The 27,435-nt window shown below is 34.7% G+C and overlaps 1 protein-coding gene across 10 annotated transcripts in view; it reads left to right on the forward strand.

Moving 5' to 3' along the window:
* The window catches only part of LOC106883587 (N-alpha-acetyltransferase 60), a 140,553-nt gene that overhangs the window by 25,797 nt on the left and 87,321 nt on the right, over window positions 1-27,435 (forward strand). The window lies entirely within an intron of this gene.

Here is a 27,435-nt window from a genome sequence, read left to right on the forward strand (position 1 = left end):
CTACTCTTGAGTCACTTTGTTGCATCTGCTAAATATGTGTGTGTGTGTGTGCATACATATATATATAACATGCTTCTTTCAGTTTCCATCTACTAAATCCATTCACAAGGCTTTGGACAAGTCAGAGCTATAGTAGAAGACATTTGCCCAAGGTGCAATGCAGTGGGACTGAACCCAAAGCCATGTGATTGTGAGTGTGACTTATAAATTGTTGTTATGCAATAAGTTAATATGGGATGGATGCCTTTATTGGGTAAATTATTGGCTGATTTGTGTAACAAAAGAGACTCTGATGAAAGAGTTAAAAGGTAGGTTTAAATGTAAAACAAAGGTCAAGGGTATTTGGAAAGTCAGTGAATTGGAATCTGAAGAGACTAACTGGTGCAGACACTTCAAGATAGCAATCACTCCAGCAGTGGCACTGTACATGAATTTTCCTGACTATTTTAAAGTATTGCATTAGTATTGAATTGTTAATGTAATACTTTTAAAATAGCTGACAGTTTTTATATCAGTTGGCAGTTATTTACTGTTGCGGGTTGAGTATTATAACGTATATTGTTAATTAGTAGTCAGATTATTCAAGTGTTGATAGCAACAGCAAGGTTGTGGATCTATTTAGAATATAAAAATAAAAAGAGAAAGAAAATAGAAAGTTGTGAAAATAGTACAACTAACAAGTGTAGAGAAAAGAAGCAAAGGAGAAACCTATTTGGTCAACAGTCATTATATTCATACTTAAGGTGTCAATGTTGTTAAACTATCTGCTAAACTCATATAATCTTTTACTTTAGGCATTTGTTAAATGCAAAAGTAGCTTCACAATAGAAAAGAAACAACTGTAAAAGTATTTATAAGTGATCATGGTTTGTTTTTTTCACTTAGATATTGTGAGTGAAAGAAAGAAACAATAGTCGTTTTATTTTGTTATCTTTTTTTTGTTTTTTTTCTCATTATGATAAAGTGAGTGTGGATAGTTATTTGTAAATTTAGATATCTGCATATTGTTATTTATCACTCAACTGTGGAATTGGGTTTTGTTGTCAATCAGGCAATTTGAGACAAGTAGCATAATGTACTTTTGCTTGTCTGCAATACAATGGCTATAACAAGATTTGAAAATATGATCATGTGATTGTTCATAAAGCGAATTAGATCAATTAGATCAGAATATGTTTTAAGTAATAGAATAAATGTTTAAGCAATATAAAGTAAATGTAAATATATTTACTGTGCAAATTTAAATAAATAGATAAAATAAGATTGTCAATGATTTGGACACAGGCCCTTTTTCAAGAAAGAGAAGAGATTCTATAAAAGCAAAATTTTTGTGTTGTCATGCAGGAGTCCAGGTCATGATTGAAGGAAGTGAGTAGATAGATATGTAGTTTTTGAATAGAGAAAAGTGGAGATGGTGAGAGGACAAACTTAGTTAGAAAGCTGTTCCCAAAACAGCCTAATGAAAATGGACCATGATGTAAATAAACCAAAATTAGAAAGGTAGTGGGACAAAAGTAGTGAACCACAGAATTATGGGGCCCAAGTGTGATGTTTGTACATCAGGGATGTCCTCCCTGAAGCTGTACACCAAGTATCAAGCAGTTTAACTTACATATAAAGCATTACATGACTAACATTGGATGCATTTTATAACATTACTGGAGATATAAATGAAGTGGGAAGTAACATAGAATGTGGATTTAGGACTGCACAAAGTTGTGATGGTAAAAATGGAAGGGCAGATGTTGCAATGGCAGGTGGACTTTCTAAGTTAGGAATGGAGAAACTTCTGATCTGAAAGTCACATACATTATGATCATAAGAAAAGGAAAGGAATGTGGAGTTCAGCAAAGATGGGAGTGTAGTTGAGACAGATTGTAGAAACTAGAATTTGCTAAGGATGACATGTCAGAGGAATGGGTGGAAGATGAGAAGAAAAGGAATGTGACTAGTGGATACAAGGAAGGAGGATGGAGCTACAGTCGACAGCTTGGACTCTTTGACAGCATGCCATGAGTAGTTCTGTTGAGAGGAAGAGTGGAGCATTTGGAGCCTCAGAGCTAATCTCAGTTAGTGGTGATAGAGAACTTGTGAGTGGGAGAAAGCAGAAATTATGGTTGGAGTAAGAGTTGGCAGTTTTGGACAAGTGAGGTAGTCAATGGAAATAAAGATGTCTAGGATGTTACAATGAAAGAATCTCTTTATGTTAATGCTTTATGAATAGGTTTTAAAGATGGACTAAAATTAGGCCAGAAAGAAAGAACTAACATTCTTACCTATTTTTTTCATCTGCTGCATTTACTATTTTATGCTTAATTTTTAATTGAGAAAGCTGAGGTTTGACTTATATACTGGGCAAAGCTAAAACCATGAAATGAGTTAGAGATGTGATTTATACATAAGTGTGACATAATACATAATTTTTTTTTTTTGCTTCCAGTATCAAATATCTTGCATTCTAACATGTTTGACATTTCCAATAGATATAGGTCCTATATTGGTTTCAAATTTTGATGCAAGGCCAGCAATTTCAATGGAGTGGGTAAGTCAATTGCATCAACTCCAGTTTTTGATGGTACTTATTTCTACTCCAAAAGGATGAAAGGCAAAGTCAGCCTCAGCAGACTTTGAACTCAGAATGTGAAGATGGATGAAGTGCCGCTAGGCATTTTACCCAGGGTGCTAACAATTCTGCCACCTTGCTGCCTTATTTCCACTAGATATATTAATTTATATCTACAGTTTGAATTTGAAATTTTCCATTAACCTGAGAAACTATCTTCAGTGAGTTAATGTTAACCGAAATGTTCTTCTAGCCATACTCCTTTCTTTATCGGATCACCTTCCTTCTTATTTCTTTTCATTCACATATCTGTTTATTTAATTTATTCTTTAGCATCATATTCAGATGGAAAAAAAAATTTCAATGATAACTTTAATCTATTAACATTTCCATAGTAAACAGATGGCATTTTGATAAGTTAGTTATAACTTACATGCTTCACTTACATCAAATACAGGATGAGATGAAGATGACAACCCCCCCCCCCCCCAAAAAAAAAACAGGAGATTGAGAAATAATGTTGGAAGTAATAAATTACAACGAACGTTTAGATCTTAGAATGGAATGACAAAGAAAATTATTACTCAGGATGAATACAGACGATAAGTAAAGTGAAATATAGAAATGCTATAATTTTTCACTGAAAATTTACCATTAAAATAATAACCCTGTGGTGTTTTCACACTCCATTGTAAACCAAATGATTTTGTGTGTGTTGTTGTTATTTAGCAGAGTTTTACTCGAAGGTGTTCCCACCTTGGCAATCTTTTTTGTATATTGAAGACTATATACATTATACAATGTGTTGCTGCCTTACCCAAGGTGGTAGGGTGTAATGTGAGTGAATTTTGCTGCTATTTCATGTAGATGAACAACCATATAAAGACTTAGTGTGGAGGTATGAAATGAAGTGTAATATTTTAAATATGCTTGAAGTGTTATTGTGTCATATTGTAAAACAAATCATCATCATCATCATCATTTAATGTCTGGCTTCTGTATTGGCATATGTCAGGATGGTTTAACAGGATCTGATATGCTGTAGGACCGTGTTATATACTTCAACAACTGCTTTGGTATGGTTTCCAGTGCTAGGTGTCCTTCCTAATGCCAACCACTTTATATAGTGTACTGGGTATTTTTTCATGACACCAGCACTAGTGAGCATTGCCTTGTAACTTGCAAAACTAAGGGGCTAAACTGTCCCCTATAATTAAGGGTGCAATGACTCTGGATAGTAAGATGAGTGGAATGAACTTAAAGCTGTGATAGGGTGGTAATAGAGAAAGTAACAATGTAGCAGAGTTGACACTAATTTGAAGGAGGGAGTATGGCAGGGAAAAGAGAAGGGGTTAGTGAGAAAAAGAGGACAAAGTAGAAAGATGATAGGGTACATTATGTAGGTGGGGTCTAACGCTGTCCTATATCATAAGGTTAACTATGGTCAGAAGGTGTAAGGGAAAGGGTATAGCAAGGGAACAATAGACTAGGGTAGTGAAGAATACTAAGGGAGCCATTGAAGGGGAGCGGTATGGAGAAGTCATGGGAGTTGGTGAGAAATGGGAGAGGGATAACGAGGTGGAGAAGCCGTGGGGAGAGGAAAAGGGAGAAAATGAAACAAGATGGAAGAGCAGAGTGTGACTGCAGTGAGAATAATAAAGGAAAGCGACTACAGAAGAAGGGAAAATGGAAAAGCAGTGTGTAAATGCCATAGAAGCATGTCATTGATGGGGAGGCTGAAGAGAGAAGATGATGAGCAAGGGCCAAGGAGAGCATTAAGTGGGTGCAGTGAGTGCATGAGAGAAAGAAAGCTAGAACACATTCTAGAGGTGTAATTGCAGTTAGTGAGATAAAGGCAAGAGGAGGAGGAGGAGGAATAGAAGTAATCTGAGAGAGAGTGTGCTGTTTGGTAGCACAACCGGGACAAATATAACAAATGAAATGGAGATGAGTTATGAGTGAGGAGGAGATGGATGTCATGAAGGCAGTGAGTGTGATGACACAGAGTGGGGAGGTTGTGTGATGACACAGAGTGGGGAGGCAGCAAGATGGGCTTTTTAGGGAACCACAATACATATGCATGCACGTGCACCCACACACACATTATGGCTTTTTAAACACTGCTATTGTATTAGGTACATTTTGCCTTTGGCGGACAGACCTCCTGTAACACTGCATACTGCCAGTCAGTATTATTCTTTGTCATCTTGTTCCTGAGATGCAGCTTCTTCATGTCTATATTCCCCACATTGCCTCAAGTCTTAGTTTCCATCTGTGTGTTCCACTAACTTTGAACACTTGACACTTTCGTATGCAACAGTCATCCTCCATATGCATTCCATGTTCATGCCAGTGTAGCCTCCTTTCTTGCACTCTACACCTGATTATTCTTATACCTGGTTTTTCCCTTAGTTCAGTCGTTCTCCTGCATTCGTGCACATTAACATTTCATATACTTTGGAGTATGCTGACTTTATTTCTTTTCAGTCTTTTGCATTGAAAACCCATATCTTACTACTATGCAACATTATATTTCTAACACATTTGCCCTTCACTCTAAGGGAAAAGACCTTTGATACTAGCAGTGGTAATAGCTCCCTGAACTTTTTTCAGTCCATTCTTGCCCTGGCTAATATACTTTCTGAGCCACCACATACCCTGCTAATTATGTTACCTAAATAACAGCTGTTAACTACTTATGAACTATACAAACATTTAAGAGCATCTGTTTCTGGTGTTCTCACAGTATATGTTGCTTCAGTGCATCTGTCACATATGAAGCTTATCTTCTCTGTTGCAAAACAAAGTCAACTTTGATATAAAAAAATTAAATATTATTAATTTGTACTACTCCCATGAGCAGAGATTGCACAACTCTCATGAGCAGAGATTGCACAACTCCCATGAGTAGATTCAACATCAATCAATACGTGTACTAAAGTAAAAAAATATATGTATTATCTTCCATTTTCCTCAACAATTCATAATAAAACCCTTCAAACTTGTTATAAATGCTAAGGTGCTTGGGTTTCATGCATACAGTATAGTGAATTGAAAACCTTTGGCCAGTTGAGATTATCCAAGTAATTAGAAGATAAAACTCCCTTGGGGGCGGGGTTAAACTCTAAAAAGCAACAAAAAAACGGAGGTAACTCCTATAAAATCAGGTGGTAGAAACATCTGGAGAATAAAGACTAGCTAGGTGGGAAATTTATTTTTAAAACCATCTGGTGAATAAGCCTCAGAATCTGTTTATCACTTATGGTGACTGCCTATCTATAACATAGTTATAACTACATCTTAAAGGGTAGCTTACTTGATGAATCTGCCACTCCTCAATATCCCCAATATGTTATGCCCTAAATACTTTATCAAGTTCTTCCTATCTCTGGTTGTGCCTTCATAACCCCTCCTTTACTAACATTTCTCCCACAAGCTCAAGCCTACAGAAGTTTAAACTGCATATTAACCACCTTCCCCCCCCCTCTAGAATGCAATATGAATGAAAAATGCAATATACAAAATTAAGCGAATAATAAAATGATTTAAAATGCAATATATATATATATATATATATATATATATATATATATATATAAAAGTGGCAAGAAACATAGAGGAGATACTGAACTGAATATCATAATTTTGAATGAATTACAGAAAATGTGCTTTTTTAATAAAGTCTCATTGAGAAGAAATTAGTTGATGGAAATAGAATAAAAAAAAAAAATATAAAGAGAAAAAGATAATTAATGATAATATTTCCAATCCTGAAACATCTTGGTTAAGTTGTCTTTTAATAGAGAAAAAAACCCTCGCATTAGTGTTACAGAAATTTCATTCCTATTTTCTGATTTCAGTCTCATTTCTCAAATCAGCACTGACCCAAGAGAGAGACTCTTAGAAAAATATCTTATTTCATTTATTTATTCTTCACCTTTTTATGACTTTGTTTGTCAGAGAAGTACTACAAATGCTCTGAAAGGTTCTGGAAAAAAGTATCATGTCAATTCTTATTATTCTACACATTTTATCAGTTTGTTGATCTGAAAAGTCAGTTTTTCACATAAGTGTTGAGTTACTATGTAAACAAAATCAGTAGGAAACAGTCACTTGACGTTGTTCATAATATTGAACAGGGAGAGCAGAACAAAAACTATAATTTGGGATGAATGTATGCATTAGCAAAAAGAAATATCAGTAGGAAAATAAAGAATAAGATACTGTGGTTATGGTAGAAGGAAAATAAAAGCAGATTGCAAGCTCAGGCTAAAAATAAATTGTTAGAGATGAGAGAGAAAGGTTTGGAAAGTATAGAAGTAAAAAGAAGAAAGAGTAAAAAGTTTAATTGAAGAATAGCAATGAAAACAGAATAAAAATGATTTTTATGAATGGAAATTGGATGCTAAATATAAAAAGAAAATGATTAATATAAAATAAGGATTGAAAAATTTGAATGTAGGAAACAAATTGAAGGAAATAATGATAATAAATTCTCTCAAAGAATTAAAGAAACTAAATATAGTTTGGGTGAGCAAAATTAATAAAAATTATGAGGAAGAGGTGAAAGCTTAAATAAATTTGAACCAAGATTAGATAATACTAAAAATAAAAATAAAAATAAAAAAAGCAAAGCAAGACAAAAAATGGTACATCTGAAGAAAGAGAAGATAAAATGTATCCAAATGGTTATGAAATTGAACATAAAAGAATGGAAATAATACTAAAGGAAGTAATGGTGGGAAATATTTTCAATAATTTTGGATTCTGTTCAGAATTAACCAGAACCACCCCTTGAAAAGGGTGGGTCTTGTTAATAAAAGTAATAACAAACGAAACAAAATTTATGTTAGAGAAAAATTTGTTTTGAATCAGAACATAATGCAAATAATTGATCATTTAATACTTACAGGCTTACCTTTCTATCTATTTGAAGTTATCAAAGCTATATCATGTTATATAGCATAATATCAGTTTTGTTGATAAACTAATTTGTTCACAATATTTGATAATATATCACTGTTAACTTCTCTATTCTTATCTGATTATCCCAGACCTCTATGGTTCATTGAGAGGTTAAAGAGAATATTTTACTACATAATTTGTAGTATCATTTGGGTAGTTTCATAGTATATCCCAAGTATGATTCCCAACAAAATGCATACCTATAATGTTAGTGCTAGGACTGAAGATTTCTATATATGTGCTTCTATGTTTTACTCTGTTTCAGTTCATTTTTTTTTATTCCTCACGTATCCCATTGGATGTTGAAAATGCATCTGCTAATGTTACTAAGTTTTTCAAGACTGTTGATGGTAATTAAATAACAAAAAAAAAAAAAAAAAAAAAAAAAAAACTATATATCCATACACTAATACATTATTCAGTTACTGTTTCTAATCCTCTTCCCCCCTATTCTCTTATACTCACCTCCTTGTATCTTGAAGGTATGCTCTGATAACTCATCACTATCTTTATTGCTCTTTCCAGCTACTCCCACCCATGCATATATAATACAGGGTAGCCATGCATTTTTTTTATGGCAAGGTACCTGTTACTATCACTTTAATAATACTTTAACTTCTCAACACTTGGTATAAAGCCACTTCCTCCTCTACTACATACCCCAAACAGTCAAGGGGGTCTTTTCGTCTGGTGATTTCATTTGTTGGCCTTACTAGTGCTGGTGCCACAAAAAAAAGACATGCTGTTCCTTCTGTAAAGTAGTTGGCATTAGGAAAAGCATCCAGCCATAGAAACCAAGTCAAAGAAGACACTGGAGCTCAATGCAGTTCACTGGCTCATTGAATCCTGTTTAACAGTCCAACCCATGACAGCATGGAAGACAGACATGTGAAGTTTGTCCAAAAAGAAACCAAACTTTTGAAACAATATGCATACCAGTTCTGCCAGCATGCTTGTGACCATAGTGCTGTGTATGAGATGACCGTAACCCCCAGTCTAATAATAAGTCACACTTTTTTCCGTCCAGTATTCTACAGTCTGATGTCCGTTCCTGATGTCACCTCATACTTGCTTCCATGTCTGTACATGACTGAATGAGCTGCAGGGCATATTGTTCATGTGGGGTACAAGTAACTTCACCATTGCTGAAGCTATGCCAATGTGAAGGTATATAGAGATGAACACACACACACACACACACACACACACACACACACACACACACACACACACACACACACACACACACACACACACACACACACACACACACACACACACACACACACACACACACACACACACACACACACACACACACACACACACACACACACACACACACACACACACTCTCTCTCTCTCTCTCTCTCTCTCTCTCTCTCTCTCTCCTACTACCAAATTTTGCTAATACAGCATTAGTTAGCTTGAAACTATAACACATAACACTTGTCTAAGGTGCCATACAGTGGGAATGATAAGGGACTGAGCTTCTTACTCACACAACCGTGTCAGCAGGAGAGAGTGCAATCCCAAACTGGGAATTGTAATTAGTAATGATACACCATTCCATGTATGTCTCACAAAAGTGGGCAAGACATACTGACAGCTGGAAGGACAGATCATGGAAACATTTAGAAAAAGAACATAAGAGGTCATGCTGGTTTTGTGGGAGATACTTGTCAGTCATTTGGATTATATTTTCCATCCATGGCTGGTAAATTGTACTTCTACTAAGTTCCCTACTAAAGTTATATTTGAAGCTAAACTATAGGGAAAAGATGAAAGCTTTCAGATTATATTCCTTAGAATGGAAAAAGAAGAAAAATATGGTAAATTACGTCTAGAAGCTACAGTTATCTTTTGTACTATTTTTGATTTTCTAGGATGTAAATTTCTATAAAGTACAGAGAAACTTAGAAGATATTATCATTTAGCTACGCTCTACCACCAGAGTAATGGAAGAAAATATGTCTTGTTCCTTCATTCTGGATAGAAATTCAGTGTATTTGGTTTTGTCTATGTTTATATCATTTCTCTTTTCGTTGCTCACTCTCCTTAGATACATATATATTTTATTCTATTCTTTTTTTTTTTTTTATCCAACAGCAAATGTTTATGTATCTTTTTTTCGTCTATTACAATCCTAGAATTATCTTGCAAATAAATAGTTACCACCTTGATGACTAGCCTGTCTAATTACTATACCTTTAACTCCGAACTTAATTTGCCTCTTGTTTGTTAGCAAACTATGTCATAACATGTTAAGTCCACCTACAGCAATATCAAACTGCTCAATTAACTTAATACTTTTTGTTTAAATGTTTTTCTTTTTAGTTTCTCCTTTTCTTCTCTGTTTCTGCAGTTTACTATGGAAATATATGTCATTTTATACTATTGTTGCACTGTAACAACTATTGCTTGACCTTTTCTACCTCCCGTCAGTGCTTTTATTTTTATATTAATTGTCTTAAAAGATTGTACATGTTAATGTTTGGCTACTTATTTTAGTAACTTATTTTATATACTGGTCTTCTCACTAGAATGATTTAATATTTCCTTTAATAGAAGTCCAATTAATTAGTAATCATTTAATGAAACTAATCTAAATGTGTAATAATCATTATTGCCATCATCGTCATCATTGTCAATTCTGTCATCACCATTGTTTAACCTTTTAGCATTTAGACCAGTCATATCCGGCCAAAATATTCTACCTGTTGTATGTTCAAACTAAACCAGATCTGGCTTCTCACATCAACCCCACAATGTCATTCTAGAAATAAACAATCACATCATTGAAATCTCAAAGCTACAAGAGAATGCATAATTAATTCAAAACAATGTAAATAAACAAGCCTTACATTTGACAGAGTAATCTGAATACTAAAGAGTCAATGTGGTGACATGAAAAATAATAGTATGAAATTGAATGCCAAGCAATATTTAGTTTCAGTTCTATATTCTGTATTCAAACTGTACCAAGGTAAACTTTACCATTCATCCGTCCCCACAAGAGAAATATTTACTAGGCATATGCTTGGGAACGTTTAGTTGGCTATACACTCTCCCTATAAATTTATAGTTTTCCTGTGTGAGCACAAATCTAATAATGATACTGAGTATGGACCATATCTTCGTAACTACAACAAAGAACTGAAGCCAGGAAATGAAGCCGCATCATACAAATGAATTGCTCAGAATATAACTGTAGTACAATATACTTTTTAATGTTGCTGTTCAATCTCAGGCCAGCTCTGCTTAGCAGATTACAATCACTGATGAAAATCAAAAAGATTCCTGCCATGACCCTCCTATCTAATTCAAATGTAGTACCTCCAGAACCACGTTACTTAATGCATCATTTACTTTTTAAATTCGTAGGTTGAGATGAGATTTGAAAGAGATTTGGCTACTATTTCTAGCAGATTGGACAAATACACTAATCTGGGTTATTGTTTGCAATTGTTAATACAACATGGTATTAAGGCAGCGAGCTGGCAAAATCATTAGCAAGTCAGGCAAAATGCTTACTGACATTTTGTCTATCTTTACATTCTGAGTTCAAATTCCACTGAGGTCAATTTTGCCTTCATCCTTTCGAGGTCAATAAATTAAGTACTAGTTGAGCACTGGGGTCAAGGTAATTGGTTTACCCCTTTTTCCAAAATTGCTGGCCTTGTACCAATCAAACCAGTATGACACAGCATTTTCTGACATGCAGCACCATGTTATTGATAATCTAAGTTTGAAATCCAAATTAGATTCCTAATAAAAATGCTTCATTTATATATTTATCACACTTACATAAAAGAAAAGTATCATGGCTTCTTTTCCTTCTTAATTGGCAATTTGATCAATTAAAAAAAAAAAAATTGTTTTGAGGGTTTTCGAGATAAGAATATCTTCCTGTTATTTTATTTATTTATTTATTTGTTTGTTTTAGTAGTCTTTCAAGGTTGTCACTACTTGAATAGTGTCACAAAACGATTTTGCTGTCTTAGCTGTTGTAATATATTCAAAGATGCTGGTGGGGTGTAATAACACTATTCTACTTCAATCTAGGTCATTTTAGAAGTAAGCTAATCAATAATTTCTAGAACTGGTACAATACATACATACATACATACATACATGTGTGTGTGTGTAATCAATAATTTCTAGAACTGATACAATACATACATACATACATACATGTGTGTGTACACACACACAAACATGTATAATATATAGATATATATATATATATGTACGCATACATACCTATGTATGTATGAATATATACATATATATATGTATACACTTACATAAATACATATATATATATATACATACATATATATATATATATATATATATATATATATATATATATATATACATATATATATGCAGTTGGCCAAAAGTAACTCGACAGCAAATCAAAATTCCCTAAATACTATCTGTAATTCTGTATTGACTGAAATAGAAAAATGTGTCACTCAAGAAGGACTTCGGTTTGAACAATTTTCATGATGTTTCATATTTAGATGCTTCTATTAAATTCATTCAGTTGTTAAACATAAATAAATCTTGGAATTAAATGGTATTGATTTACCGTCAGGTGACTTTTGGCCAAACCTGTATATCTATGTACACACCACAGACATACGTGCATGTGTATGTATGTCATAGTATTGCAGTACCACAGTATTCACCAAGCCATCAGATGCTGTTACACACCACTGGTTACAATGCACTTCCAGTTTTGTCTTGATTATGCCATTCTTTTCCATCTTGACCCAAATCATCTTCCCATCATCATGGAGGCCTTTCAACTGGCCTTTTCCAATCTCTTAGATACCACTCAGCAACTGCACAAGTCCACCTGTTGTCTGTGAACCTTGCAACATGTTTGAACCAGCAGAACTAGTGCTTTTGGTACTCTGTGATCACATCGTTCACTCTGCTCCATTCTCGAATTATCTCATTTTGCATGTGTGCTCTCTTAGGGATATTCTTAGCATGGATCTTTTCATGGCCCTTTCCATGGCATTGTAGCCAATTGATGTTCTGTCCTCTTCGTAGTAGCCCACGTCTCACTGGAATATAGGAGTACAGGTAGGATGGTACTGTTGAAGAATCTGGTGTGTATGGCATTGTCTAGCTTTGTTTGTGTATGTGTGTGTGTGATTATTATCATCATCATCACTTAACATCCACCTTCCATGCTGGCATGGGTTATATATATACAGGGAGAATTCACAAAAAAAACAACAGACGAAGACAGGTGGTGTAGAAAACAAACAAATGTATTAGTATAATGCTCGGGAATTGAAAAAAGTCTTTAACATTTCGAGCCTACGCTCTTCCACAGTAAGGAACACAAAGAAACAAGGAGAGAAAAAAAATGTGTGTAGTGGTTAGCAATCTATATATAGTCCATTGTGTGTTTATAAATATGTATGTATGCGAAAGTGAGTGTGTATGTATTTGTGTCTCTTTGTCTTAACATTGCATGATGAATGTTTCTGTCATATAAGCAGTGTCATGCCTTTCCTATATTCTGTGAAAACATGTGTCTGGCTATGGGGAAACAGAAATATCATCTTGCTTCAAGAGAGATGAGGGTTGATGACATGATAGGCATTTGGCTATAGAAAATCTATCTCAATATACTCTGTCTGACCTATGCAGGCATGGAAAAGTGGACATTAAAATGATAATGAATACGATGAGGATATAGTGTGTGTGTGTGTGTGTGTGTGTGTGTGTGTGTGTGTGTGTGTGTGTTTGGAATAGTTTATATCTTTACTGTAAGAAAATTAACTCTCTAGGCAATGTTATTTCAATCACTACTAATCCCATAACAATAGATATAGACTTGTATCTTTGCTAAAATGGTAAAATTGTTGTCTTCTGGGTTGCAAACAGCCAATCAGACATTTTATGGTTGTTTACAGATTATTATTTTTTTTTTTTCTTTTTCTAAGTATTTTTGCATCTTTAAAATATTATAACTTGTTTTTGGTGGCCAAGAAACTCTATTGAATATTCCTACCAATCATCTTGCACCAATGATAATTTTCTTCTTTAAAATTGCTGCAGTTTTCAATAGTTAAATTGTTTACCAATAAAGAAATGTTTCTGATTTTATGTTATTAATTAAAAGGAAACTAGATATAACCTCCCTACCATCAAGTGAAATGATCCTCATTGAGATCTTGAACTACTTCATCAACTTAATCTGCCAAGCATATATAACTTTGAACTCCTTATCATTATCGTTTTAATGTCCACTTTTCTATGCCTTCATGGGTCAGTTGGAACTTTTTGATGTAGATTTTCTACAGTTGGGTTCCTCTTCATGTTTCCAATGCTCATGTATTTCTGAATAAGGTAATTTTTTCTCATTGCTAGACATGTTTCCTGCAGAAGATCGGAAACGAATGACACTGCTTTATGGTGGTGACACTAATTTTTAAAATCATTACATGATGCCAAGACACCACTACTACACATACATATACTCTTACACACACAGGCAGATACACACACACACTCACATTCATACAATACACTTCTTTCAGTTTCTGTCGAGGGTTCTAGTTGATCCAATCAATGGAACAGCCTGCTCATGAAATTAACATGCAAGTGGTTGAATACTCTACAGACATGTGTGCCCTTAACATAATTCTTGGGGAGAAAGTGTCTTGCTCAAGGACACAGCATGTTGCCAGTGATCAAACTCTCAGCCTTATGATCATGAGTTGAATCTGCTCACAAGGTTTTGGTAAGCCTACAACTACAGTTGAAGACACTTTCCCAACGTGTCACACAATGAATGGAACTGAACCCAAAACTACAGGGTTAGAAAGTGAATTTAACTGTACAGCCATGCCTACACTTATATGTACAAATAGATTTATTTCTAAGTCAATGGAAGAGCCAAACCTCGATGTAATCATGCAATCTGTTATAAAAAACACAACTAAATCTCTCTCTTAAAAAGAGAAGGCTACTTTTGACTGAGAAGAAAGATTTCATATGCAGATGTGTAGGAGTAGTTAGCAGTAATAGCATTCATAGAATAAATTCTTTCAAATGCTCGTTGTAAAGTAGTAGTAAGTCTCCTTGGTCATAACTGGTTTGAGTCCTAAGATTCAAAGGACTGATTTCCATGGCATATAAGTGACTGAGATCACAACATTCTCTCTGAATAGGATACTAGTCCCTCAAAGTAATACTTATTTACCACAGGGAGTACTGGAGCATTGTGAAATGAAATGTTTTGCAATTCATAAAGTGTTTTACTGCCCTGTCTGGTCCAGGAATTGAAACAATGATCCTGCAATCATAAGTGCAACACCCTAACCACTAGGCCATGTGCTCATAAGGCACCCTAAAATTAGTTAATAGCTACTGTTACCTAGATAACCTAATAAATAATGGAGGAGTATTTTGAAAGCATGGGAGCCACAGTAAGAACAGGGTGGAAAAAATTTAGGATGCTGTTACTTCTGCTGACAACAAAGGGATTCTGTTACTGATTGATGGGTAGATTTTGTACTGCTTGTGTATGATGTGTAATGTCACATGGTACTAAAACATGGGCAGTGAATACCAAAGATATGAAGGGTAGAAAGAGATGAAGCAAGTATACTACAGCATAAGGCATGTATTACAGGCATGCATAAATTGAGGTAGTGAGCTGGCAGAATTGTTAGCTCGTTGGACAAAATTCGTAGCAGCAGTTCTGACTTTTTACATTCTGATTTCAAATTTCATGAAGGTTGATTTTTGCCTTTCATCTGTTTGGGGTTAATAAAATAAGTACCACTTGACCATTGAAGTCAATGTAATCAACTTACCTTCACCCACTAAAACTGTTGGCCTTGAACTAAAATGTGAAACCATTATTTGAGTGCATGAATGATGGTGTATAAAGAACCTGAAAGAAAAACTGAGTATTAGAGAAATTTGATTTAATATGTAAGAGAGTAAATGAAGGATGGCAGTTGGGTAAAGAAATGTCAAGGAATCAGTAGTAGAGGTAAAACAATAAAGACATGGAAAGAAATGGTGGAATCTGACATCAGGAGGCTGAACCTCATGAAGAAGATGACAAAGGCCTGTCCAACCCATGCAAGCATGAAAAACCACATGTAAAATGACGGTAGTGATGATGATTATTAAAATGGTGATGACAATGACAGTAACAGTGATGATGTGTGATGATAAAGTTTATCTTTCAGTGTACACATGAAAAATTATCTTGCCTGTAAAACTAATACTGATAGGATATGAACTTAGGAATATGACACATCAAATTAGATATTCTAATGTATCCAGTTGGCTCCTTAACATTCTTGTTATCCCTGTTGCACTACATAAATGATAATCAGTCTTAAACACATAGAAAACTATATGTTCTGGGTTTGGTTTCATTTTAAATTACCGAAAAAGATATAGAATATTCTATATTGTTATTTAATATTGTATGAAAGATTACTAAAATGGGTAAAATGACAACAGATTTGTTAATTGTGAACATTAAAGATAGAAAGAAATGCATTTAAAAAATACCTACATAGAAAAAGAATATACAGATATTTCCCATTTGTTCTTAATTACCATAGAAAAAAAAAATTATTTCTCTTTGAGTACCAGTTGATGTTAATCTTCATTAGGAAATAATCATATGAATAATGTATCATAATTTATTGGCTCTTTACCAAAATCTCTATGTAATCTCCCTTGAGGCAAACAATGAACTGTCAGTAACTTCTAATCAAAGTATTGGCTCTCTTTTGGCTTCGGGCAAATAAAATAAAATAAAATAAAATAAAATAAATGGAACAAAAATGGGGACACACACACACACACACACACACACACACACAAAATAAAAGTAGTTTTCTTTTATTGAGTGCTCCAATAGCCACTTTTAGTATTAAATCTCTGATTGTATCATTTAGTAGCTATCTTACATTTTTGTTACTATATAGTGTAATAAATTAAAGAGTCAAAACTTTCTTTTTTTTTTCTTCTTATGATTTTACATTCATTTATTCATTCTGTGGATAGGAATACTTTTGCTGTGTTGAAGCAAATATTTCATATTATTAGCTACTCAAATGTGAAGTAGAAATGTTTGGAATCTGGTAGATTGATGCAAGTAGAGCTCTGTGCTTTGCCCAGGGATATAAAATAACAGCTCTATTAAGCTTTTGAACTCCTACTTATGCAGTCAGTGGTTCTTCACCTTAAATTTACAGCCATTATTCTTTCATAGATTTTCATGAATGAAAAGGTATATTGTATATGGTATTGAACTACCCACTCATGTTCTACATTCTTTAGTGCAACTGGATGTTAGGAATAAGTAATAAACCATCTTTTATCTGACATAAAGCAGCAGCATTCTATCTTGTCAGTTATAAACATAAATGACAAAACTCAAAAAAAAAAAAAAAAGAAGGTTAAAAGCTGATTGGAGTTTAGAACACATTAATGATTGGTTTCTCTATTTAGAACTTTCAAGTTGGTTCTTCATATGTTTTTATTTAAGAAACACCTATACAAATGTCACATAGGGACCCATATATGCTAAAAAAAAAACATCATGATTACATTTCTGTCAATTATTCCTTTGGCTTCTTAAAAAATTCTGTGGGATTAAATGAGTAGTAAATGTGCATGGGCACAAACTGAAATAGAAAGCAATAACACTGTTCCTATGGACTGAATTTCACTCATAACTGACTATATCATCAGTATATTTATTGAAGAGACAACCAACCAAAAACCAATCAGCTGAACTGTAGTTTTTTATTTTTTAATCTATAAAGTATATATGGGCTTCTTCTTGATTAGATGAAATTATTGATGCCTTTCGGTTTATATTTGGGCATTTAAAACTTTCCCAAAATAAAGTCTTATTTCCATCCAGAAAATATAACTTGAATGAAGGCTTGTGAGAGAAATGTAACCTGTGGATCCAAGGCCCACATTTCAGTGACTTTATTGAGCATCATTGGAGATTCACTGAAGTGAGGAGTTAGTTGAAATCAACCAGCACTGGATTGCATGCCTTACAATAGTCAAAGTTCCAAATCCTGTTGATCTACATTTTTCAACTTTTGTGTGATCAATATGATTTAAAGAGGTTGACTTAATCAATGACACTTCCACTCTTGTAACAAAAATAGGCTTTATACCATTGCAAGAAATTAATTATAATTGTAATTCCAGTGTGTGTATGTGTATCATATAATATAATATAATATATATATATATATATATATATATATATATATATATATATATATATAATTTAATTTATATAAGGGCATTACTATACATTTCCTTATGAGGTTTTTTCACGCTGACTACTTGATAAATTCTTATAAAGATTTTATCCTTATATTATATGTATTAAAGGAACTTGTTAGATAAGGCTGGAACAATGTGAAATGAAATATAAAGTAAACTATAAAGTAAACTTTATAAAGTAAACTATAAAAAAGAAAATAGAACAAAGTTGGAGTTTTACCTTATATTTCGGTATTTTGAGGTTATGACCCTTTCTTCCAGACATGTGGACAAATGGTGTATGAAAAAAGCCCATTGCTCAGATGTGTGGGGAAGAAGGTGGCATGTTCACACTGATGTTACTATAGTAGCTAGTCTGTTTGGTGTAGCTCTTTCCAATTTCCTGTTAACTATTCTATTTTGATAGTATATACATACATGCATACATACATATATATATATATATATATATATATATATATATATATATATATATATATATTTATGATTGGTGGCAAGCTGGCAGAATAGTTAGTGTGCTAGATGAAATGCTTAGCGGCATTTCATTCGTCGCTACGTTCTGAGTTCAAATTTCGCCAAGGTCAACTTTACCTTTCATCCTTTTGGGGTTGATAGATTAAGTACCAGTTGCATACTGGAGTCAATCTAATCGACTGCACCCACTCCCACGAAATTTCAGGCCTTGTGATTATTGTAGAAAGGATATATATTTATATATATATATATATATGATTGTGTGTAATATTTCATAAGATCTGATAATTTGTATAGTCCATTTTATCAATAACTTAAGTATTATTTTCAATTTTCTCAATTCTTCAACCCCTTTGTCACCATGTTTCTGTTGAAATACCCTGCCTTTATTACAATTAATTTTGAAAAAAATGAAAAATTTTTGCAAAATAACTTTGTCATTTCTAAGCTGTTTTTATGGAACATACATTTTTTGGAACATTAACATAGAATTTTTTGGGAGATTAACATAGAATTTTGATAGATGACTTTAATTTAGAACACTTTAAAACAAGGAGTTTGTATCAGAGAATCAAGGTTAGACTTAGGCAGATTGGTATCAAAAGGGTAAATATGTGTGTTGTGTCTGTTTTATGAGTATCTGGTGACTTCCCATGACCATTGAATGGTTGGTTCACCACTTGAAACATTTGCATTCGAACGGTACGATACCTGTTTTGAACCTATTCCAAGCAAGTGAAGTTAAAGTTTTCACAGAGACTGGCACTCTGTTGGTTATGATGATGAGTGTTCCAGTTGATCCAATCAATGGAACAGTCAGCTCATGAAATTAATGTGCAAGCAACTGAGCACTCCACAGATATGTGTACTCTTAAAATAGTTCTCAGGGAGATTCAGTATGACACAGAATGTGACACGGCTGACCCTTTGAAATATAGGTACTACTCATTTTTGCCAGCTGAGTGGACTGGAGCAACATGAAATAAAGTATCTTGTCACCAGGAATCAAACTCACATCCATACAACCATGAGCTGAATAGCATAACCACTAAACCACGTGCCTTCACTCACAACAATTGGAAACTTCTTAATTTTACTGCGTTCCTTTTCATTACAGTGGTAACCTGTAATACTCAGAGGTACCTATTTTCACTTAAACAGACTTGGTTATAAATTAGAATCAAGTGTTTTACCACAAATATAATACTGTGCTGGTATCAGAATTTGGAAAGCCTATGTTTCAGTTGCTAGTCACTTTATTGAATTTTGCAGATATAAATATCTGTGTACGTGTGTGAACATTAGATTTTCATACCAGTGTAGCCACTCTGTCTGCATATATTAACAGATATCTTTTGATGCCCGACTGCATTCTTAATTTATTTGCACCCAATCTATCTCTTAAGTTAACAATATATATCTGATGAATCATATCTAATTTGTATCAAGTTTCCATGTTCCACTACTATATTGCACCACAGTTTTTAAATTTGTCATTGTTGTCTACTTATCAAATAGAAAGAAGCTGTATACCCAAATAATTCTTTCAAATTTTTTTTGCCAAATGCCAGTAATTTTAAGAGGGATTTAGTTATTTGAATCAACACCACTACTTGATTGATACTTTATTTTATCAACCTTGAAAGGATGGAAGGTAAAGTTGACCTCAGTAGGATTTGAACTCAGATTTAATTGTTTCCTAATCATGGAAAATAAATACTGGTGAAGCATGATCTTTGTTGGGCCTCACAGAGGTGATGACAATTGACTGAGATCGTGGCCATGACTGGTAGCATGACCTTCGAATATTGGACTTAATGGAGATCATGACAAGTGGCCAAGACCTTTGGCGATATGCTGTGCTTGAGAAGACTTATCAAGCCAAGTGAAATTGTAGTCATGGCTATTACCAGTGTCATGTAAATGGCACTTGTGAAATCGTAGTTGTGACTGTTACCAGCAGCATGACCTTCGAATGTTGGGCCTCATTGAGGTGATGATAAGTGACTGAGACCTTTGACAGTAGGCTGTGCTTGAGAAGATTCATCAAGCCAAGTGAAATCATAGTCATGACCAATGCCAGTGGCACGTAAATAACACCCATACGCTTTTGGAGTGGTTGGCATTAGGAAGGGCATCCATCCATAGGAACCATGCCAAATCAGACTGAACCTAGTGTAGGCCTCCAGCTTACCAGTTCCAGTCAAACCATCTAGCCCATGCTAGCATGGAAAGTGGATGTTAAATGACGATGATGATTATGATGATGATGATGTTATGATCAGACAAAATGAAGTCTTTTGAAATCCCCATTTTGCAAGTAAGAAATAATATAACCATTATTTGTTTAGTGTAGAATATGGTGTTAGAAGATGAATCAGTTGCAAGTAATTGAAGCATAAGCTAATGCTGTGATGATGAATCTTTAGTCTTTTATCTTATTCTTGTTTCAGTCATTGGACTGTGGCCATACTGGGGCACTGTCACGAAGGGTTTTAGTTAAGGAATCAATCCCAGTACTTAGTGTTTTTTTTAAAGCTGGGTACTTATTCTACTGGTCCTTTGCCAAACCACTAAGTTACGGGGACATAAACAAACCAACACCAGTTGTCTCACACACATACTCACACACACAGATATATACATATATACACACACAGATATATGCATATATACACACACAACAAGCTTCTTTCAGTATCTGTCTACTAAACCCACTCACAAGGCTTTGGTTGGCCTGGGGCTATCATAGAAGACACTTTTCCAAGATGCCTCATAGTGAGACTGAACCTGGAGCCATGTAGATGGGAAGCAAACTTCTTATCACACAGCCATGCCTACAAATAAGAAAGAAAAAAAATCAATAAATTGTATGCAATCGAGGAAATAAATAAATGCTCTTTTTTATGAATAAGCTGGAAGAAAAGGTGGAAAAATTCTTTGATTCTTTCATAGTTTATTTTTTCTATAATTTCCTTTTTCTTCTTACCCCTCAACATCTCCTTCTGCACTAAGATGTTTCTCTAAGGTAAATCAACTGTTATGAACCACATCTAATCTGTTCTCTTCAACAACTACTTATTCTTATCACTTGTGTTGTTATTATTCTCACAGTTGTACTAATAACCAGCAGGTGTCCTCCTTATCTCTTTTCCCTTTCTCATCCTTCTTTATCTTGATGCACTTCAACGAAATTTGTTTCTCTTTCCTTTTGTCTCAGTGTGTGTGTGTGTGTGTGAGAGAGAGAGAGAGAGAGAGAGAGAGAGAGAGAGGTATTGCTGATATACACATATATCAGTGTCACTGTATGTACACACACACACATCAATATACATGTATATACACACATACGTATACTCAGTGTTTGAATGTTTTGCTTATATATATATATATATATATATATATATATATATATATATACACAGAGAGTGAAAGGCAGGCTGTATAATGCTTGTGTGTGAATGGCTGTGCTCCATGGTAGTGAGACATGGCTCTGAATGCAGAAGACATGCATAGAATGGAGAGAAATGAAGGTAGTATGCTCTGTTGGATGTGCAACATCAGTGTACATGTACAATAAAGTGCAAATGTAGTGAGAGAAAAATCAAATGTAGCATGCAAGAGAGAAGACTCCACTGGTTTGGACATGTGATGTGTATGAATGAGGACAGCTGCATAAAGAAGTGCTGATCACTGAAAGTAGATAGTACCCGCAGAAGAGGGAGACCCAGAAAGACATAGAATGGAGTGGTAAGGACCGATTTCAGGATGTTGGGCCTCATGGAGGAAATGACAATGGACCGAGATGTCTGGCGATATGAAATTCTTGAGGAGACCCACCCATGTCAGTGAAACTGAGTTCTCAAGTGTCTCACACAACAAACTAAATTACTTCTCTTCTCTTCCTCACATTTCCACTTCATGCACTAGGCTTACCTCCCACTTGGTCATGCCACTGTATCATTGCTCTTTGCTATCTACCAACTTGCATATATATATATATATATATATACATACGAGGGTGAGTCAAAAAGTAATACCACTTTGTTTAGGACAGGTATAATTACCAACACAGGAACATGTATCAAACATAAAATGAAGCTGGTCTTCTGTGGATCACATCCCTACTTTTCAACATGGTCACCGTTTCTCTAAATAACAATGTTTCACCTTTGAATGAGAGCATGTATCCCTGCCCTGTAAAATTCTGTTGACTGTTCTTTGAGCCACTTCTTCACTACAATTTTCACTTCCTTGTCACTGGACTATCATCTCTTTGGCCCCATAAAAGAGGGCTTGAGAGGCAAACATTATTCCAGTGATGAGGAAGTGAAAACTGTAGTGAAGAAGTGGCTCAAAGAACAGTCAACAGAATTTTACGGGGCAGGGATACATGCTCTCATTCGAAGGTGGAACATTGCTATTGAGAGAAACAGTGACTATGTTTAGAAGTAGGGATGTGATCCACAGAGGACCAGCTTCATTTTGATGTATGATACATGTTCCTGCGTTGGTAATTATATCTGTCCTAAACAAAATGGCATTACTTTTTGACTCACCCTTGTATATAATAATAATAATAATAATAATAATAATATAAATTTATATATATACATATATAAATTTCTCTATTTACCTAATATCGAGGTCTCATTCTTTTGTTGTCATTTGATTATTATTATCATTGAGTGAGAGAGCAGTGCATGCCATCAAAGTGTATATTTTACCCCAGTGTAACTTTGATGGCATGCACTGCTCTCTCACTCAATGATAATAATAATCAAATGACAACAAAAGAATGAGACCTCGATATTAGGTAAATACTGAAATTTATATATGTATATATATATATATATATATATATATATTATGTATATATCCAATGCCAGTGCTGCTTGACTGATGTTAACATGTACCTATAAAGTACCATGCATATGGTTCTGGATTTACTTCAGGTGTTCCTTGGTGTCCATGGAGGCTATATAAATAAAGCAGAGACAGAAAATGGAATTCATGAGATTCTTTATTAAAATCGGGCAAGTGTCTTGGCACCTTGGGCAAGTGTCTTCTACTATAGCCTCAGGCCGACCAAAGCCTTGTGAGTGGATTTGGTAGACGGAAACTGAAAGAAGCCCGTCGTATATATGTATATATATATATGTATGTGTGTGTATATGTTTCTGTTTTTGTGTTTGTCCCCCCAACATCACGTGACAACCGATGGTGGTGTGTTTACGTCCCTGTAACTTAGCGGTTCGGCAAAAGAGACAGATAGAATAAGTACTAGGCTTCCAAAGAATAAGTCCTGGGGTCGATTTGCTTGACTAAAGGCGGTGCTCTAGCATGGCCGCAGTCAAATGACTGAAACAAGTAAAAGAGTAATTGTTTTGACTCATTCTGCATCTGTATCTCATAGGGGAAATGCTGTACAATCAATTGTCTTGCATGACAGGTGCAAACTGCATCTCCTCAGGTGACTTTTTAAACAAGTACCTCACTCTTACTTCTCCCATTTCACCCAGCTCTATTAGGATATTACTTTAGGAAGTTTTCTACTTCTAGCAGTTTTCATATGACAATTTTCTTTCTGTCTCTGATCTATATATATATGTATATGTATAAATAACTAGCTAGTTAGAAAGATAGACAGACACAGATAGATATGCATTTTTCATATGTACAGTATATATGTGTATGTGTGTATATATGTGTGTGTGTGTGTGTGTATATATATATATATATATGTATGTATGTAAAAACCACTAAGTCCATGCTGCTTAGTGGTTGGTGTGAGGAAGGGCATCCAGCTGTAAAAATCATGTGAAAACAGTCACAGAAGTCTGGTGCAGGCTTCTGCCTGGCCACTCTTGTTAAACCATCTCACCCATGCTAGCATGGAAAGCAGACGTTAAATGGTGATATATATATATATATATATATATATATATATACAGACACACACACACAATTATGTATATAACATAAACACACACACACGTGTATGTGTGTGTTTGTGTGTGTAGATAAGAATATTTATTTAGTTATTTACTTCTATATTTCAGGATATAAATTGTTGCTAGTTTGTAGTGTCTTTGTTAGCAGCTGTGATATTTCTGTGTGCTTTATGTTTATTGCTTAATAATTTGAAAAGCAACATTGCATTATGTGACAGAATATTTTCCTTTCTATACTTATCATGTGAAGAAAGATCACAGCTGGTTATAAGGTTATGCTTACATTGCTGTTTCATGATCCATATTTGTCAAATCAATGTCAAACGTTGTTTGAAATTCATTTTGCTTTGTCTCTCTCTCTCTCTTGATATTCAGCAACAGTTTATGAATATAACCACGTGAGAGCAAGCCAAGAGCTGAGCTAGATTTAGCTATATATACTGATAAGTCATCATATCATCGAGGGTGGTGAGACTCTTTATCACAGACCTGAAATAAATAAAGTTATTCTTTCAACCACTGGCCACAAATGAGAACAGTCTGAATGTAAATTTAAGTTGATGGAAGTTAAAATAAAGTCGATGCAGATTAAAATAATTTCAAAGCAAAGATTAGTTTTGAAACAAAGTGATAGAAAATTGAATCTTTTTTTTTTTTTAAATTAAATGATTCCAACAAATCATATTCCCTGTCTTTATCTTACACACAAGTAATTATAGTTTAATTTTATTTTATGATAGTTATTGAACAAATATGAAAAGAAATTCTTTCAAGAAATTAACAGAGTTTTCTGTTTTGAAAATACAAAACACAGTTACTGCAACTGTTAACACACTTGCATCAGTGAAATTATTCTTCCATAAAGATGACTTGCTATGGTTTATTGAGATAGACAACTCGTATTTTGAACGTATATGTTCACAAAGTTTTTTCAATAATAATTGTGAGCATTCATTAAATCACTCAGCAAGTAGAAACTCAATATGTTTATGTTCTATCTTCTTGACCTTTCTATGGATCCCTGCATGATGCAAATGAGATGCACAATTTTGACAATTATATGTTGTATATTTCTAAACTCCACATGTAGTATCAATGGGCTTCCACCCGATCTTCTCATTCAGCGCAGACAGTACACACATATGAATTTCAGGTGCAGACTTCTTGTATAACCCTGATTCTTTCCCTGTTTGACACCTCATGGAAATAGCAGGATTTGTTGCTTGCAACAAGCTATCTTTGCTTTCAGACTGACTTTTGTCATCCATGATTAAATGCTACATTATAGGCCTAAGTTTGACCCTTTTGATACCAACTTGCCTGAAACCACCACTGCGTCTGTAGTACAAATGTCTTGTTTTCAAACTTCTGAATTAAAATCTTCCACCAAACCTTAGTCACAATTTTTGTTCCTAACACTAGCTTAATGATAACTAAGTTATTTTACTAAATTCTTTGTTATATTCAAAATTAATTGAAAGAAACACAGAGTATCTCAACAGAAATATCTCAAAAGGATTAATAATGAAATGCATTTAGGCTTGAAGTGAATTGAAACACTAATCTACCAGGTTATGGATGTGTGTGCATGCACATACACTTGTCTATATATTTGTATAACTTTGATTGTGTGTAATGATGGAAATGAATGTAAATATCTTAAAGGTGTTTATGTTAATATAGAGATGTATCACTCTAAAATAGGTAAGACAAAACAAAACAAAAAACCTTTCTTGGCAAAGACCCAATATGACACAGTTTAGTAACAGAAAGTAGTGGAAAAAAAGAAAGAATGTTAAAATGCTATGTTAAGTAAAGCTACTGAGCATTTATCTTTTACTTGTTTCAGCTTATTGGACTGTAGCCATGTTGGGGTCAATTCATTTGACAAGGTTTTAGTCAAACAAATTGACTCCCCAGTACTTCTTTTGAAGTCTGATACTTATTCTATCTGTTTCTTTTGCTGAACCACTATATTATTGGGATGTAAATTGACCAACACCAGTTTTCAAGTGATGGGGGATAGGGGACAAACACAACATAAACACTAAGACATACATGCATATATATGTGTGTGTGTGTGTGTGTGTATACATATAAGTAAAGTCTATGTCTGGTTATGGTGTGACCAATGGTTTCACATCCACAACGGGCTTAACCCCATGGATGTCTCGTCAGAAACTAAAGCTAATTTTGTTTTCAGCTATAGAGTCTGACTAGATGTCCAAGGAGCTAAGCTCCTTGTGGATGTGAAACCGTTGGTCACTCTATGACCAGACATAGGCTTAACAACATATAAATACATTAATGCTCTATGCTTTAGAGTGTGCTTTTTGGGATATATGATACATTGATAATGTTATATATATATATATATATATATATATCTGCTGGTAACAAAGGCCCCTCGCTCAGAGTGAAAGGTAGACTGTATAATGCATGTGTGTGAACAGCCATGCTGCACGTCAGTGAAACATGAGCTGTGACTGTTGAGGACATGCGTGGGCTTGAAAGGAATAAAGCTAGTATGCTTTACTGGGTGTGTAATGTCAGTGTGCATACATGACAGAGTCTAAGTGCCCTGAGAGAAAAGTTGGACACAAGAAGCATTAGATGTGGTGTACAAGAGAGACGACTGCACTGTTATGGTCATGTATTGCATATGGATGAGGACAGCTGTTTGAAGAAGTATCACACCCTAACAGTGGAGAGAACCTGTGGAAGAGGTAGACCCAGGAAGACATGGGATGAGGTGGTGAAGCACGACCATTGAACTGGCCGATGCCAGTGTCACATAACTGGCCTGTTTAAAAGTACCCTTCAATCGTCGGGCAATATGCTGTGCTTGAGAAGACCTGTTGAGTCAAGTGAAATTGTAGTCATGGCCGATGCCAGTGCCGCCTGACTGGCTCCTGTGCCGGAGGCACATAAAAAGCACCATTCAGGTATGGTCAATGCCAGTGCTGTGTGATTGGCTCCCGTGCTGGTGGCACATTAAAAGCACCACTCGAGTGTGGTCGATGCCAGTGCTGCCTAACTGGCCCTCATGCTGGTGGCATGTAAAAAGCACCCACTACACTCTCAGAGTGGCTGGCATTAGGAAGGGCATCCAGCTGTAGAAACCTTGCCAGATCAGGTTAGAGCCTGGTGTAGCCTCCTGGCTTG

This window comes from Octopus bimaculoides, chromosome 5 (genome assembly GCF_046866305.1).
Source record: "Octopus bimaculoides isolate indiv1 chromosome 5, ASM4686630v1, whole genome shotgun sequence".
NCBI lineage: Eukaryota > Metazoa > Mollusca > Cephalopoda > Octopoda > Octopodidae > Octopus > Octopus bimaculoides.